This window comes from Pleurodeles waltl, chromosome 7, assembly GCF_031143425.1.
Source record: "Pleurodeles waltl isolate 20211129_DDA chromosome 7, aPleWal1.hap1.20221129, whole genome shotgun sequence".
Classification (NCBI taxonomy): Eukaryota; Metazoa; Chordata; class Amphibia; order Caudata; family Salamandridae; genus Pleurodeles; species Pleurodeles waltl.
In genome coordinates this window covers 673003480-673020951 of record NC_090446.1, presented here as the reverse complement: position 1 = coordinate 673020951, position 17472 = coordinate 673003480, and positions in this window count along the sequence as shown.

The following is a 17472-nucleotide window of genomic DNA, read 5'->3' as shown; positions in this document are numbered from 1 at the left end:
ACAGGCATCTCTTCATGTCAGAGACTACGCCCAGTCCCACCCAGATCGCGACCTTTCTAGCGGATCTTGATCTCCCCTCTCTATCAGGTGACGGGCGCGGCCTCCTGGAGGAGGAAATCAGCAGACAGGAAATCCAGAGAGTCATCTCCGACCTACCCTACCACAAATCGCCCGGGGAGGATGGGCTCCCGGCGCAATTTTACAAATGGGTGGGGACAGAGGCAATTGACATTATGTATACAGCCTTGAGCGAAGCCTGTCAGTCAGGAGACCTAGGGGCCATCTCCAACAACGCCACGATAGCCATAATAACTAATCCTGGGAGAGATCCCCTGTTGTGTAGCAATTTCCAGGCCATATCTCTTCTAAACGGTGACATCAAAATCCTAGCTAGTATTTTGGCAAATAGATTACGTAAAGTCATACCGTCCCTGATTCACCGTGCACAGGTGGGGTTTGTGCCAGGCCGCACCTCTCGGAATCATCTACGTAGCCTATGCCATACTTTATGGACCTCCAAGGATCTCCCGGAGAAAGCGCTGACTCTGTCTCTGGACGCCGAAAAGGCATTTGATCGAATAGAGTGGCCCTATTTGTTTGCGACTCTGGAAAGATTTGGTCTAGGTAACAGATTCATCTCCATGACATGGTTGCTATATGACCAGCCTATGGCAAGAATTAACTGCGGAGGCTTTCTCTCGGACCCCTTTCCCATCCGTAGAGGGACACAACAAGGATGCCCTCTCTCACCCCTCTTCTTCCTACTAGCATTGGAACCCCTTGCCATCCGCTCCTCCTCTTCCATAACAGGCCTTACACTACCGAATGGCATTTCCAAAATCTACCTATACGCCGATGACATCCTTTTAACCTTGACGGACCCTGAACAATGATTATCAGCCCTGCTGGAGGTCATTGACGGATTCGCGCCCCTCTCAGGCTACCGTATCAATTGGGACAAGAGCGAGGCACTTCCCCTTTCGCGTGTGACCACAAGAGCAGCACTCCTTGGCTTCCCATTCCGTTGGACCCCGAGACGCCTCAAATACCTGGGAGTGCTAGTCAATCCGGGCCTGTTACACATGGTGGCGGACAATAGCGATCCCCTCATCGCACAAACGAAACTTGATTTTGCAAAATGGAACCAACTGGGCCTCTCCATGTGGGGTAGGGTACAGGCGGTCAGGATGGTCACAGAACCCCGCTTCACCTATATCTTGGGGCTTCTCCCCTTACATGTGTCCCTTTCTACACTACGAAGCATAGATACTATCATCAGAGCATTTGTATGGGACTCTATGCGACCACGCCTCACGCCCGCCAAGTTATTAGCCTGCCGCTCCCATGGGGGAATGGGACTCCCCTCTCTGGAGCACTATTCACTAGCACTACATCTGTCTCAACTGTCCCACACTCTGCCTGAAGTATCGGACCCGCCGCAGTGGGTGGCTTTGGAGAAACTTTTGCTCTCCTCGAATGAGGGACTCGGAGGACCTTATCGCGATGACCTGCCATCTACTAGCTCGACGAACCCGATTCTGAAGGTGACTCGGGCAGCCTGGCGAAGGGCTCACCGCCTGCTTGGGGTCCACCCTCTTCTACACGCTCAGGCCCCTATATGAAATAACAGTGGACTACGGATAGGCGGCGAGGTGCATATTTGGCCACGATGGATAAGGCCGGAATCCATTAATTTTCTCAGGTCTTGGAAAATGACACACTTAAACCTTTTGCTAGGCTGTGGGACGAATTCGGCCTTCAGCCGAGCCAAGAGTGGAGATATCTGCAACTTAGGCATTGCTTGTACCAGGAAGCTGACCCTACCCGACGGAGGCTCCAGCCTTCACCAGTGGTGTCCTACCTGCGGAAATGGGGACAGCATAGGGTAGTTATGGCGGGCCTCTATGAGTTAATTCCCCGACGGCTTTATTCCCAACCTCTTCTAGATAAGCTATGCTTACAGTGGCAGGACCGCCTACAGTGGACTCTAGACTCGAAAGACTGGTAGAATATCCTGGAGACTCTGGACAGGGGCACCCGGAAGGCTCATCTAAAGTTCTGACTCTTTAAGTTCCTGCATAACTGATACTGGTCCCCAGCGAAAATACATAAGACAGGGCTTCTCCGCACACGAAGTGTTTGCGACGTACTGAGATGTGCTGTGACCTGACACACATCTTGATTAATTGCCCAACAGTTCGGCCCCTATGGGCCGTGGTGGGCTCTACTATGGCCGAGTCTATGTTGCTTCCATCACCACTCCCCCCTCCTTTCATATTACTGCAAGATATGACTTCTCTCCCAGATCTTTCTAGATCGCAAAAAAGATTGTTACACACGGCGCTATTTTTTTCTTTCTTTTCCCCCCTCCCCTTCCTACCTCTCTCCTCTCCCCCCCTACTCTTTCTCTTCTTCCCCTCTCTTTTCTTCTTTGTCCCCTCTGCTTATCTTCACAGTGATCTGACCCTAGTATGACCCTCTCGTAGCAGTCTCTCTCAGGGGTCCCAGAAGTGGTACAGAGTGCCAAGCATTACACACACTGAGTGAAGGCCCAAGCCTCAACGACCCCAGTTGGTCCGCTATTTTAAAGCTACAATGTCCCGGCACACTAAGACCCTGATATTTTGCACTCTGCCACAACAGAACCCGGCCTATACTGGCACTTTTATGTATATAGACTTCATGGCATGACCCGATTCCAGGCCTCACCATAGCAAGACTTAACATTCTTACCACTGAGTGGTCAGACGACCTCGTTCCCTTACCTTCACCACTCTGATAGCCTGCTCTTCCTCCCCTCCAATGCCCTCCCCAAATGTCCCATGTACTGCACTTTGCCCATCCTCTAATTTTCATCTTTTATCTTTTTTTGTTTTAATTTGTGTATTGTGTCTCAAAAACACGATCGGTAACATCTCAACGTTTATTTGTTCCTTATATCGTTTGATTCATTATGTATCAATGTTCACTGCTGAGGGGGCCTTGGTCCCCTCTGGGTTCTGTATCATTTTACAGTGTTTACAATAAAATAAAATTAAAAAAATTAAAAAAGAGATTGAGGGAGTAAATCAGACTGCGAAAAGGGATTATTTATATTTGGCTGATAAATCATTGACCAAAGAGAAATTGAGAATAGATGTAAAATATTTGCATGAGGAAAAAGAGCTTTCTTCTAACGTTTTCTGTCGCTTATTGCATGAGTATGTTGAGGTGATGGACGTGACTGATCGTTATGTATACACGCAGATTCCAGCTTCAGTAGAAGGAGTAACTACGTATCATAGTCTACCTGTGACTTAAGCTATAAGCTGCAGTATTTTACTAACACGTTTCTATAATCAAGAATATATTCAATATTTTTTTCAAATTGTGACATGATATTTTCTTTTGTACCTGTCATAGGACATTTGAATAAAATAGCCAAAGAAAATAACATAGTGATTATGAGGGATTTCTTTGAGCCTACACTAACCTTTGGAACTGCCTTTGCCCACCGGAATAATTTGACTTGTTTACTAACGCCAGTGGAAAATACATTTTTAGATAATACAGAAGATAGAAAGGAGAGAAATAAAGGCAAAAATGGATGAGGGAATAATAAGTAGAAAGCCTGGAATAGATTATGCTTAAACTGACATTACTAAGCAGGATAAACTAACAACAGATGCTGAGCGTGTAGGGAAACTTTGTATAAAAAGACCTTGGAGTAAGAATGATAGATTGTTTGTTGGAAAGAGTGAATGGAGACATGTTTTTATGTTTAGGAGTAAGCGGGATTTTATGATGCATGGACAAGATCCTCCGATACCTGGCATTTACTATACTTGTGGAAGAAATGTATATTACCATCTTCATAGAGGATGGTATGGGACATGTTATCTGGGAGTAGTATTTCCAAAAAGCTATCAGTTGGAAGACGTGAGTAAGATTCCTGATTCTATGAAATCACAAATGAGACACAAGCGAGAATCAATTTCTGGCATTGTGGGAGACAAATTTGGGGCTATAATTCCATCAGTGGGAGTGGTCCTAAACTCAATTAAGATTCAGAAATTGTCCACAATAGTGGATAACATGTTGACAAGATATTCCGGAGCTATCACTCTTCTGGACACAGAGTTAGCTGCTACGAGAGCTATGGCACAACAGAATCGCCTTGCGTTAGATATTCTTTTGGCAAAAGAGGGCGGAGTTTGTAAATTAATTGGTTCTAATCATTGCTGTTCTTTCATCCCTGACAATTCGGGAAAGGTTAAGGAATTAATCATTAATGTGACTAACACTAATAATAAAGAATTGAAAGAACTAAAAGAAATCACAGAAGAAGGCTGGAAAAGGAAGTAAAGCTGTGGGAAATTGGTTTACAATGTGGGAAGAAATGTTATTTTGAAAATTGCACAATGGGTGTTAATAATTGTGTTTTGTTTAATTAGACTTTGAGGAACCTTTAGAGTAATAAAATGTATTAAGAAGAGAAATTAGAAAGGAATAAACTAAATTTTGAAATGGAAATTAATACATTTTACAATGAAAATAAAAAGAGAAAAAGAGAAAATTCTGAAATTGATGAAACAAAGTTTTGAACCTGATGATAATAAATACATTTATTAGAAAGTGATGTGATGACATGAATAGTCATCAGAGGAGGGATTGTGAGAGTGTGTATTTTCTAATATGTTTATTACTGGTTTTCATATTAGTAATATGTAATGAACTAACTTGTAAAACGAGAAAACTTTTAAAATGTCTGTTTTTCTGTTCTTGGCTGAGCAAAATTATATTTAGATGCTGTGGTTATTTTCCATGATTCAAAGCTTCTGTAATAATTGTTTCAAGCTTGTGTAGACGTATCCACATCTACCTCTTGTGGGTTGTGGTGTCATGTCTTACAAGGTCACATATTAACCAAGTGTTGCATAAGTTGAAATGTCCTATTGTTTGAGAATGTTACTAATATCAGGTCTTTCCTCGAGGATGGAAGTAAAGGTAGCGGAGAAAGTTTCTTCCTGAGAACAAGATATGCGAGAGGCGGATGAGACAATGGCGTTACAGACGAGACGGAAGGAGAGTGTATCTACTGAAAGAAAATGTTATAGTTAGCGTAGGTTTGTCAAGTTTAGGTCATCAAACTAGTTGTCGTTTGGCTAAAAACACCCCATAGACTGACCAATCAGGAGTTGATTAGATTTTAGTATTACAACAGTGTAGAATGATTAAGGAGATAGAGTTAATTGGTGAGTTAGTTTGTGCGGGCGTTTGTTGTTCTTCTAGAGCAGACGAGGTTTGAGATTAGCTGTCTTAGGCCCAAACGTCTGATGAGATAGCTGATGGTGTCCTCGAGTGGGAGCTGATCATTTGCTGTTACTACCTCTGTGGTAATGTATGTAATTAAATGTGAATTGTGTCCCTCTAGCTTTTCAGGTACCAACTTAAACTAATGATTATATTGCTGCACATTATGAATTTTTTATATATATATTTTTTAGAATCAAGTTGAGAGTTTTCTAAATTTGTGTTTCTAAATCCTTTTCACATGAAGCCCAACATGTAATGCTAATCTGTGTTTAGTCAGGGAATTAAGTTTCTATCACCTTTGATCTGGTTTGAGATCATTTGATGCTGAACTAATGCATTCTGTACCGTTATTACAGTTTTTTTGTATTATTAATATGTGTGATTCATTTGGCAATAATTTGTTTAACTGTATTAATCAAATTGAGATATATACCCCGTTTTAATGAACCATTATTGATCTTGAATGCTTATCATTTGTGTTTGATAGTTATCTTCGTGACCTTAGCATTGTTAATATAGGGAAATAAATCTATGACGTTTTGTTACTAAACTGGTGTGTTTATTGACTGAAGCGTTATAATATTGAATGCTACTGATTTATTATTGATTTGTTGGTCCTCGCAATTCCCATTGGTGACATCCCCTCAAACCTATGTTGCTTCGATCCATCGTCCTCTAGCGCAGGATCCATTATACAGTATTGATAAAAGTTTGGAAATCGTGGCGTGCTCGCAAGTGCTTCAAAACAACATGCAACTGGCCAAATAAGCAAATCTAGTTAGGATTATTAAGGAGATTCAGCTAACTGTGTGGGCTCATAAAGTTACACCTAATAGTGCAACTGGATTCTGTTCATTTGAGATTATGAAATGGAGGGCACCCTTCATGAAAGACAGTGTAGGATGGATGTCTAAGTTTAGGAAAAGTGAGTGGAAAAGGTTAGAGGCCAAGAGTTCTCTAAAGCAGAAATGAAAGTGCAAAGGGTATTTTGATATGGTGAATAATTGTGAAAAGACGTGTGATAAAGCAGGGGATTGAGTGAAAGTTAAAAGACCAGGAGCAAGTAGGAAAAATGAAGGAAAATGTTTACAGCCTTGTTAGAAATGGAGTCTTTGATTGGCAGTCAGGTTACCCTCTGTCCAAGCAAGGACCCTCACTAAAGTCAGGGTAAGTCACACACAATTGAAATTATCCTGTGTCCACCCTCTAGTACCTTGGCACTGAGCAGTCAGGCTTAACTTAGAAGGCAATGTGTAAAGTATTTGTGAAATAAATCATACAATAATACAATATAGCACCACAAAAATACACCACACAGTGTTTAGACAAATATATAATATTTATCTGGCTAAATGCTGGTCAAAACGATTAAAGATGCAATAAGTAAATGTTGAGATATCACTGAAAAGTGATATAAAGTGTCTTAAGTCTTTTAAAAGCAAACAAACTCTCTTTCAAGCACAAAGTACCTGGTTTATGTGAAAAATCTCAACAAGGGGCCGCAGAGGAGGAGATGCATCGTAACAGAGGGGATGTGTCAATTTCTTGGGCCGCACACAGCGATGCGTCATTTGGTTTTCACCAGAGACGACTGTGCGTCGATTTCTGGCGCTCTGTCATAGATCCTCTTCGGGTTGCGGGGTTGTCTGACGTGCCGGGGACAATGCGTGGATTTCCGGCGCTGGCAGGACGATGTGACAGGAGTTGCGTCGATCTGGTAGGCGTTGCGTTGAATTTTCGACTGCACAGCAGAAGTGTGTTGATTCCTCTCTGGAAGTCGGGCTGCGTCATTACAGCTCGGCTATGCGTCGATCCGGTGAGGCTTTGCTTCGAAATTCCGGTCGCTACGCTGACGCTGCGTCGATCTTCTCATTGCAAAGTCAGGCTGCGTCGTTCCGGTTCGGCGTGCAGTTAAATTTCCACTGCGATGCAGGCTGTGTGTTGTTTCTGGCAGGCTGTGCATCGAAATTTGCTGCACAAGGAGTCCTTCTTGTAGAGATGAAGTCTTTTTTGTCCTGAGACTTCAGGGAACAGGAGGCAAGCTCTATCCAAGCCCTTGGAGAGCACTCTTCACCACAGCCAGAGAGCAGCAAGGCAGCAGGGCAACAGCGAGGCAGCTGTCCTTCACAGAAAGCAGACAGGTGAGTCCTTTGAGCAACCAGGCAGGTCTTCTTGGCAGGATGCAGGTTCTGGTTCAGGTTCTCTTCTCCAGGATGTGTCTCTGAGGTAAGGTGTCTACCCCAAGAAGTGTCTGAAGTCTGTGGTTTTGGGTCCTCTTCTTATACCCATTTTGGCCTTTGAAGTAGGCTTACTTCAAAGGAAAAGTCTCAATTGTTTGTGAAATCCTGCCTTGCCCAGGCAAGGCCTCATACACAAACCAGGGGGTTCACTTTCAGGTGCAAGTGACCACTCCTTCCCTCCCTCCTAGCACAGATGGCACATCAGAATATGCAGGCTACACCCCAGCCCCCTTTGTGTCACAGTCTGGAGAGAGGTGCAAACAGCCCATCTGTCCAACTAACCCAGACAGGGAATCCACAAACAGGCAGAGTCACAAAAATGGTTCAAGCAAAAAAAGGCCCACTTTCTAAAAGTGGCATTTTCAAACACACAATCTCAAAATCAACTTTATTAAAAGATATATTTTTAAATTGGGAGTTCAGAGGTCCCAAACTCCACATGTCTTTCTGCTCCCAAAGGGAAGGTACGCTTTAATCATGTTTAAAGGCAGTCCCCAGGTTAACCTATGAGAGAGATAGGCCTTGCAACAAGTGAAAACGAATTTGGCAGGATTTCACTGTCAGGACATATAAAACACAATAGTATATGTCCTACCTTAACCATGTTCTGCACCCTGCCCATGGGGCTACCTAGGGCCTACCTAAGGGTTGTCTATATGTAGGAAAAGGGAAGGGTTAGGCCTGACAAGTGGGGACACTTTCCAAGTTGAATTTACAGTTTACAACTGTGCACACAGACACTGCAGTGGCAGATCTGAGACATGATTACAGAGCTACTTATGTGGGTGGCACAACCAGTGCTGCAGGCCCACTAGTAAAATTTGACTTACAGGCCCTGGGCACCTCTGGTGCACTTTACTAGGGACTTAACAGTAAATCAAATATGCCAATCGTGGATAAACCAATCAACAGTACAATTTACATAGAGAGCATATGCACTTTAGCATTGGTTAGAAGGGGTAAAGTGCTCAGAGTTCAAAAGCCAACAAAAACAGGTCAAGGAAAATAGGAGGAAGGAGGCAAGTTTGGGGATGACCCTGCAAAAAGGGCCAGGTCCAACAAGCCTTTAAAAGTAGTAAAGGTGCTTTGCAATTCAGCCCAATTGAGCCATGGAAAAGTGTGGCACATGAGTTGTATATCATTATTTAAAGGGGAGAACTGAGATGCCAAAGGTTTGAATTAGGCACTGAAGACATTAAAGTTTAACAAGTCTGTATCGTTATATGGAAGTGATGAGTTTCGGAAATCAGGAGGTGACTTAAGCAATAGAAGTGTGGTAGTTGAAGGTAATTGGGAGGAAAGAATGAACCCAAACTGGAGAGGTGAACCAAAACAAAGACCAACCTTCTTCCTCAACTGAGGAAGATGGGGTAAGATTGGGAAGATTGGGAAGGAGAATTTTTAAACCCATGAAACTCTGAGAATAAGGGCATCATTACGAGTCTAGCGGTCTACTGACCGCCAGAATCGCGACTCACGGGCGGACTGCCGCCAATGCAGCGGTCTGTGTGCCGCATTATGACCGCAGCAGTTGCACCACAGTTGGACAGCCAGGATTAGTCGTCCCGGCGGTCTGGCAGTCGTGGCTGTCCTAATCCGCCAGGTCAGCACTGCAATCAGCACTGCCCTGGGGAATACGACCCTTTTCTCTGCCGGCGATTTCATGGTAGAAACACTGCCATGAAAATTCTGGCGGAGCTTGGGTGCAGGGGGCCCAGCCACTTGTGACCTTGCTTGGCCTCCCTTGCCAGCACCGTCATAATATTCATTGTCTGCTTTGAACATTGACTACCAGTGAATCCCTACAGGAAGCTGGGACCCTGACTAAGAAATGTATACGATTTGAATCTTAAGACAATACGCAAACATACAGAAACAAGTATCAAGCAGTGTGATAATTAAAATCCTAATGGAAAACTTACAGATTTTCAAATTTTAGTTTTATTTCTAAAACACCTTGGGCAGTTTTACTAATGTTTCACACAACACAGGGCAGCAATTTGTTGTGCTGCATTGCACGAAAAAGAGAGATCAGAAATGTGCCATATCTGCTAAGATATGCCACACTTATGCTCCCTTCTATTGCTAGTATGCAGCATAGCACCGAGGCAGTTTAGCGTTATGGCAGGCACCTTGCCCCCTGCTGAAAGGGTGAAGGGTTGTTTTTGTGCACCGCCACAGTGCAAAATGTTAGAAAATCGTCCCCTAAGTGATATGTTGGACTCTAGAATAATCCTGTCTTTTTCACTCCTAATGCACACTCTCTTTTTATCAGTGCATAGCAGTGTTGCTTCAATTGAGACGTCCAATAACCCATACTATATTCCATTTGCTATACTTGTGCTGCCCCATGAACTACAATAATGATACCATCTAAATGTTTAGCTTCCAATTTCAAATTTCATTCAGTTACAGAGCGTTTTAAAACTGTGACTTTTCAATTTTGTTTTATGTATATATACTTTATTTATCAGCTGATATTGTTGTTTAATTTTATAAACAGTTGCGGATCTCCTAAGTAGGCTTTGTGGACCCCTGGGGTCCAAGGACCATAGGTTAAGAACCTTTGACATATGATTTACCAGTTCCTATATTAGCAATTGAGACACCTTGCACATCTCTTCCTTACTAAAATATTGACAATCATCATGACAGGACTGAAAATTATTCATTGAAATTTTAGGGCTAGCCTGGTGGGCTGGCAGTTGTTCTAACACTGTTTTTCTTGATTGTAGCACTTAAAAAAGCACAAAAACAACAAGCATCATGCTAAAGCCTCAAAATAACAGAAAATATAAAGCAATCTGAACTTAATGAATTAAGGCTAAACAAACTACATTGTGTATGATCCTACTATGCACCAGAGCTTGATGAACACAAAACCAGGAAACACTGTTTAAAACAAGTCATTCATTAGTAGCTGGAGAGCATTACTTGGCTCTGCCATTATGTATTCCAGAAAGGGCAATAACATGTGTTAGAACATTGGAACGTTGGCAGCTCCATTGAAAACAATGGAGTGCTGCGGGCTTTTACAGGCCGGTAAAAGCCCGCAGTGCCAACATTACAATGTTCGCTTTGTTCACAGCAACAGCTGTGAACAAAGCCTCACGGAGCCCGAGGGGATTTTAATCCCCTCGGGCTCCGTGAGCAATTTGTTTTTTTTAATAGAACATTCTGCCCTGAGTGGCAGAATGTTCTAATAGCCTTAGAACCCGCCGTAGCGGGCTCTACTGGCTATTAAAGGCCTTTTCCCTTGTTAAATGCCCTCGTCTTCAGCTCGGGCATTTAACGCGGGAGCGGGCCTTTAATAGCCGGTAGAGCCCGCTACGGCGGGTTCTAAGGCTATACTCAATGACATACACAATGTGCATTCAAACATATTCATGTAATTGAGAAGCGCTGAAAGTCATGGACTGAAGTGCACTTCTAAGTAGAAATGTAGAATAGTCATATGCAAATAACATGTATGCTGTAATATTCATATGTATTGAAATGTTATTTTAGTTAGATGATATTTTCATAGTTAGTCTCCATTTATTGTGCTTATGAGAAATGCACATATAATCATGTATTCAAATGTGGATTAAGTTCTATGTTAAGTTGGTTGGAGTTAGTGCCCGAATGTTTTTCTGTGTTTAACCTTTAACGTGGAAGTTTTACTCTAGCTGCATATTTCTTTAATTTCAGATGTGTTTCCATAAGTCTATGGTTAATGAAAAGCTTATTTTTAGTTGTAGATAAAGAGGTATGGGAAGACAGGTTGCTAATAATGGGGAGTGTTAACGAGGCATTGTGAAGAAGAACTCCTCTCCGGATTCCTGGATATGAGAGAGATCCAAGATTGTCCTGAAGCTTGGACCAAGACATGAAAGTCTAATGATAAGTTATCTTTCACAGTCGTACACAGACTATGGAAACTCACTGATGTGACATTGTCTACCTAAGGCTCTGCAGAGAGGAGTGTGTTGTAGTCAGTTATAGATTCATATCCCCTTTGACTAGAGTGAACCGTTAGAGACCTTGAGAGGTACAGACCTCTGTTAAGTTTGCTTTAGCTGATATGGCTTTATGCTACGCACATCTCTGTTTCAGAAACTTCTACTGAGGTTTCTGTAGTGCTGACACTTCTAACTCATTCTCTGTTGCCTTAAACTAGAGAATTCCTGGGGTTTCCTATAGCATATTAGAGTTGTTGGACTTCTATAGAATCAATGGTTAAGCAGGGAAATCAAACCTTGGACCTTGATCATCAAATACTGTTTCTCATCTTTTGCATTGCTGCTACTAAGATTTTAGTATGTCTCATGTTAGTACAATTTAATTTGATCTGACGCTTTAACTCACCTTTGGTTATTCTGTATCATATGTTTTTGAGACTCATTTACCTAAGTGTGGCTTTCAACTTGTAATAAACCTTTTGAACTTTGATTTTGTCTCCGAGATTAAATGTGTGGCCAAATCGGTTGCACTATAATTTGATTAGATTTGTTTGATGTGTCTCTCCTTACCCCTCGGGACTCTTAAAAGATGCATCATATCTAGAAAACTAGTGAGTGTACCAGACGCTGGATTAGTAACAAAAAAAAACAGTGGCCCGATACCAGTCAAGCAGAATGAGCTACTTATCACTTGGTCAGAAGCAAAGGTACAAATAGTACTGGTTTGCAAAAGACCTCTCAGACTCTGTGACCTTGCCAAAGAACATACTGCACTTTTGATCGCTGTAACTCTGCTTTAATTGCTTTCAAACAGAATAAATGCAGAGACCCTAGGGTGGGGGGCATTGAAATACAGACAGCAGCGTTAGACTGTCCTGTTGCACTTACTGGTACTGTGAAATAGGATGGCATGAAAAAGCCAGTGTGTGGGATAGGTCGTTTATTCCTGTGGGTCACTGGTGGTCTTCAACATTTTCAACAGGTACAACACTGTGCCTGGGACTGTGCTAAGTTCAAAGAGGTTGGTACTGCCTGTCCATTTGGAGCATAGTTAGGTAAGCTGTAGAGCAGCTGTTCTAAATAACAATAATCTATTGAGTGATGTCTACTTCTCAATATGTGAAACACCAAAGCATCAACACAAACACAGGTCTCCAACTGACAGCAGCAGGATTTTCATGATGCTGACTTCGAATATCTCCTAAGGGAGAATCATGTAAAAATGCACACATTCACTCACTCACCCACCTGTACATTCATCATTGAGGCTTGAGCCCACACTCCAAACATCTGTCTGTAACCTGTATGTCACTCATGCTTTAGCTGTACATATTGTGTGAAAGATGAAAACTCTGTTCTGTGGTAAATGGAAGATTGTACGCCTTGCCTTGGGTTAGAGAGCTCAGCTTGCTCTGCTACTGCCATACAGTCCTGGTTCTGTGACGAAGCAACGCTTGCACTGCTGCTGACAGATTTGAGCCTGTCCAAGGCTGGAAAAGTTGTGTGCTGATGCTACTGTAGCTGTACCTGTCGTCTGAAGTTGGGAATTGTGCACTGTTTCTGTAAAAGCTGTACCTGCTCTATATAGAGGAATGTTTCCAATGTTGTTGCTCCATCTTATAAAAGTACAAAGGGTATTTTGATGCACTTGACTGACATGATCAGGCCAGTCAGAAGCTTTTGTTGGGCCCAGGGCAAAAATCAGATGCTTGGCCTTGACCCACATATTATGCTTTCATGACATCTTACCAGCTTGACCAAATTGCATGACCCTGGGCAAATGCCTTTCTTCCTTCTACCTCTGTTTCTGTGATCATCACATTTTAGAGCATTTTGAAATAATTCAGTTCAGGATGTGCACTGTACATTAATCTTCCTCATATGGCTTAAGAGACAATAATGTTGCTGTATCTATAACAACATTAAAGACCTTGACACGTGACAACTCACTTGCCTCTTGTGTTACTAATAAAATTGTCATTAGGACAGAAGGGGACAGAATGTGATGCCTTGTCAGGATCAGAACTGTGTAATTTCTAATCAGGAAACCTGGTTTGAATCCTGGCCTCCAAACGTGACCAAACAATGTGTTTATTTGCAATTATTTTTCTTTCTTGTGCCCCCTTTTTAATGACTATCACATCAGAGAGCACCTTCAAATAATTCAATCCAGAATACACACTACACAACACTTTCTCTTGTATATGGTTTATTAGACCATAATGAGATTTCTTCCAGTTATAAAAATAAAGGCTAACATTGGATAAACAAAACAATTGACTTGAGTCCAAAGTAAAGTTATTAATAAAACTGTCACAGCAGAAAGGGTGTAGTTCACAAATTCTAATAAAGTTCACTTAGTGAAGTGATACAATCTAAGGTTCTAAAATGAAACAATCCAAAATAAACTTTTTATGTACAAGTTTGCACCTGATCTATAAATAAAGTGACAGTCTGCAACACTTTCAGCAGGGTATGAGGGCCAAGGTGAGCTAAGAGCTGTTCTTCTGAGCCTCCTTGGTGCTGCTTTTCCAGTCAAGATGTAATACAGACAAGCCTGAGAAGAAATATGGGACTCAGTTGTTCCCTCCTAATTATGCTGGCCCTTTTGACACTAATAGCAAAGCAGGAGATGCTTTGGTGTTGGGTGCCTTGTTCATGGTCTCACAGTTTAGGCACTCCTGCTTCCTACAACTAGATGGCTGCGAGTGGGGCTTTGCAGCATGGGCACAGCCTGTTTCATAGCACAGGCTACAATTGCAGTGACTTGCCCTGTGAATAATGCTGTACATGAAGATAGCATCAGTAATAGCACGTAGCAAAGCTTCTTCAAGGTAGGGCATAAGGACATTTGCCCCATCTCCCCCACCCCCACACCCCACCACACACACCTCGCTTCTGAAGTTGCTGAGCATGCATTAGGAAGCAGGGGCTGTTTCACAATATTTGATGTGGGATCCCTATATTCCAGGGAAAGATGCTTGATCTCAAATGGCAATATATGAGCACCTAAGCATGCTGATGTCAAGCAGAAGTAGTGTCAGCCCACCTGTTTTTAATCTTCTGGTAGGGAGACGCCAGTAAACAACATTTGTAGCTCACCCACACACAATTTCATAATAAGTGACATAACCGCATTGCAACTATAGAACGCTTAACTAGAAGACTGTACAAACCTGTGGGCAGTACTACTCTTGAATGCTTCAAAGTGCAAGAGACTGAACCTACAGAAGAAGTATACCACAGAAGGTAAGTGAGCATTCTTCATCGTACATGAGTACATGAACGTATGTTAATTTCATACGATCTTTGACTACTTCTGGCAGCAGTTTTTGCTATTTGCATGTTTATGGAAATCATACAACAGTGAGTTAACCCCTCTCATTCGCTCTTTAGAATGTTACCTACATGTGTTGTGCCTGTCCTATTTCTGTGAAGGAATCATGTTATGTCCCTTCTGTTAGTACCACCGGTTCTTAACTTATTTCCGTTAGTGGAGATTGTTCTGCAGCTATTCATGTTGTACCATATAGTGGTGTGAATCTTGGTATAAAACTTTCCATTACTTGTAAGAAAAAATGATTACGCTTGCCAATCCTTGTTTTAATGCATGATGTGAGTTCCACAAATTATATGAACAGTTTACTTTTGCAAATATGCATGAAAAAAATTAAAACAAGCACTTTTCTTAAATCGAGTAGGTGACTTTGTAACATTTTAAAATAAAATTGACAAGTGGACAATTGTGGAATTTTAGCCAGCAACATTTTTTATGCTGTTTTTGAGCCCATAGTGAAATTGTTAGACTACAAGCCCCAAAATGCAACATGCCCTTTCAGAAGCAATTAAGAGCATCTCACTGCTAATGGACTAACATTAACACTCCTTAGAAAACATGCAAAAATCTTAATTTACCATAACAATGCTAGAAGCATCAGTTAGATGTATGTAGAGACACTCAAAAAGGAAAACTATTGGTCTGCCACTGGGACTCCTGCACTCAGCCTCGGCTCTGAATGTGGTGTGACTTAGATGGCACTCTTAAAATCTCACTGTGAAGCACCCTGCTAGAACAAGTGCTAGCACATCTAGCAGGAGCTGCCCCATAAGGGCCAGCAGTGCTGTGGGCCATGACGAGACCAAAACAAACCAGCCAATACACGGTCATTTCAAGTCAGCCCATCTGGCAGTGCCAGCATATCCGACAAGCCAGTCCAATTCTACCAGACAGTTGAAGTAGCAGCCAATGCTTTAAATGGGCTGCTACTTGGCAATCCTGATAACCGGCACTCTTTAATAGTTCCCATTGAGGACCGCGTCTTCTTTTCACTCAAGGAGAGTACCAGTACTCATAGGGGCCTGACAAAAGTTCAGGTGCTGCTGTTCTCAACAAGTGCTGCTCTAACCATCGGAGGCCCATGGCCAAGGGACAATACTTAACCCTCCACCACCACGAGCAGAACCGCAGGTCTCTGAGCGGCCGACTGCAGCAGGGGGTTAGGCTTCAGAGCCCGCACTGTAAATATACAGAGTAGATTCATTGCTCTCACTGACTGTGCAGACCAATGTGCAAGGGAATTATTGTCCCATTGGACCAACTTACCGTCACCTTCCGCTCCGCACCGGCTGACAATGTTCAGCTGAGGAAGGCGAGGGAGTGGCAAGCTGTGAAGCACGGGATGTCAGTGCCCACTTCTGCTGAGTCCCAGCCAGTCACCATGCTGCCTATGCTTTCATGTACAGTATGCTGGCTAGCATATGAGCATCTTATCGGCATGCCGTCCCTGACAAAGGTCCTGGGCCCTCATACCCCAGGAGGAGACAGGGTGAAAGCCACCAGATAAGCAAGACACAAGACTAGCTATGTCAGCTATGTGCAGCAGGTATCCTTGTCCTGGAATCCACGGGCTGGCTTTGCTTTAAAAGTCAAGCAAATAACACATCAGCCATGTAAACTAATGTAGAAATATGTTAAAGAGGCGCCTATTCATAATTAAAAAGTGCATTTTTTGAACAAGTAATTGCTTAGAATCACACAATTTGGTCAAGCAGGGAAGTCAGGATTAATATTAGGTTCTCAGGTCTTATGTGGTCCAATTCAGCCACTAGCCATGTATCCCTCTCTGTGTCCTGTATTAAATCCAATGTTAATGCTTTGTCTTGAACAAATGCACATTAATGCATTTTAAATCAAGTTGAAACAAAAAATCCTCCTAGAAAAAATTACAGTCAAGGAATAGCAACTCTGTTTTAAAGTTGAGGTCACCCACTTCCCCTGACTTATTAAAGGTACCGAATTCAGGGTAGGCTCAACACCTTCAGTGAAAGCAATTACATTCATTAATAAAGCAAAGTCTGGGACAGTGTACAGAGTTCACAACACCCCTGCTAAGTGCATAGCTCAGTTGTCCACAGACTTCCACACAGATCCCACAATTTGAGTTTTTTTAGCATGTATCATTACACCCCTTTGGCCAGGGGCAGCAGGTCAGGTGGAATATTCTTGGGCCTGGGGCAGCAGGTCTGATGTATTTATCATCAAGACCCTGTACAGTGCTGTGAAAGTACTCAGAGAAGACTAAAATGTCAAGGGTTTTTCAAAGTACCTGCTCTCACAGCAGGCTGATTGAAAAATTATTAGTATAGTGTATCCCTCTCTAAACAATTACACAATTGTCTGCAGGGTCTTCATTGCCAACCCTTCTTTAAAATGACTGAAGCACTGGGCAGCATAGACAAAACGAATATGCTACAATTGTCAACAAGCATTGCCAAAGCCAATAGGTGCCGCCTACGGGAGAGCTATTGGCTTTATCAACTTCATTTGGCCTTCTTGTACAGCAGCACAGCTGCCGTGCAGCTTGGCAGAAAGTTAGATTAAAGAACCTCCACGATGCAGCCAGTGCTGTCCATGAAGAGCAGTGATCAATATTCTCTGCCTTCATAAAACAATGTAATTATCTTACGTTTGAAGTGAAGTTCTCCGTTTTGGCCCC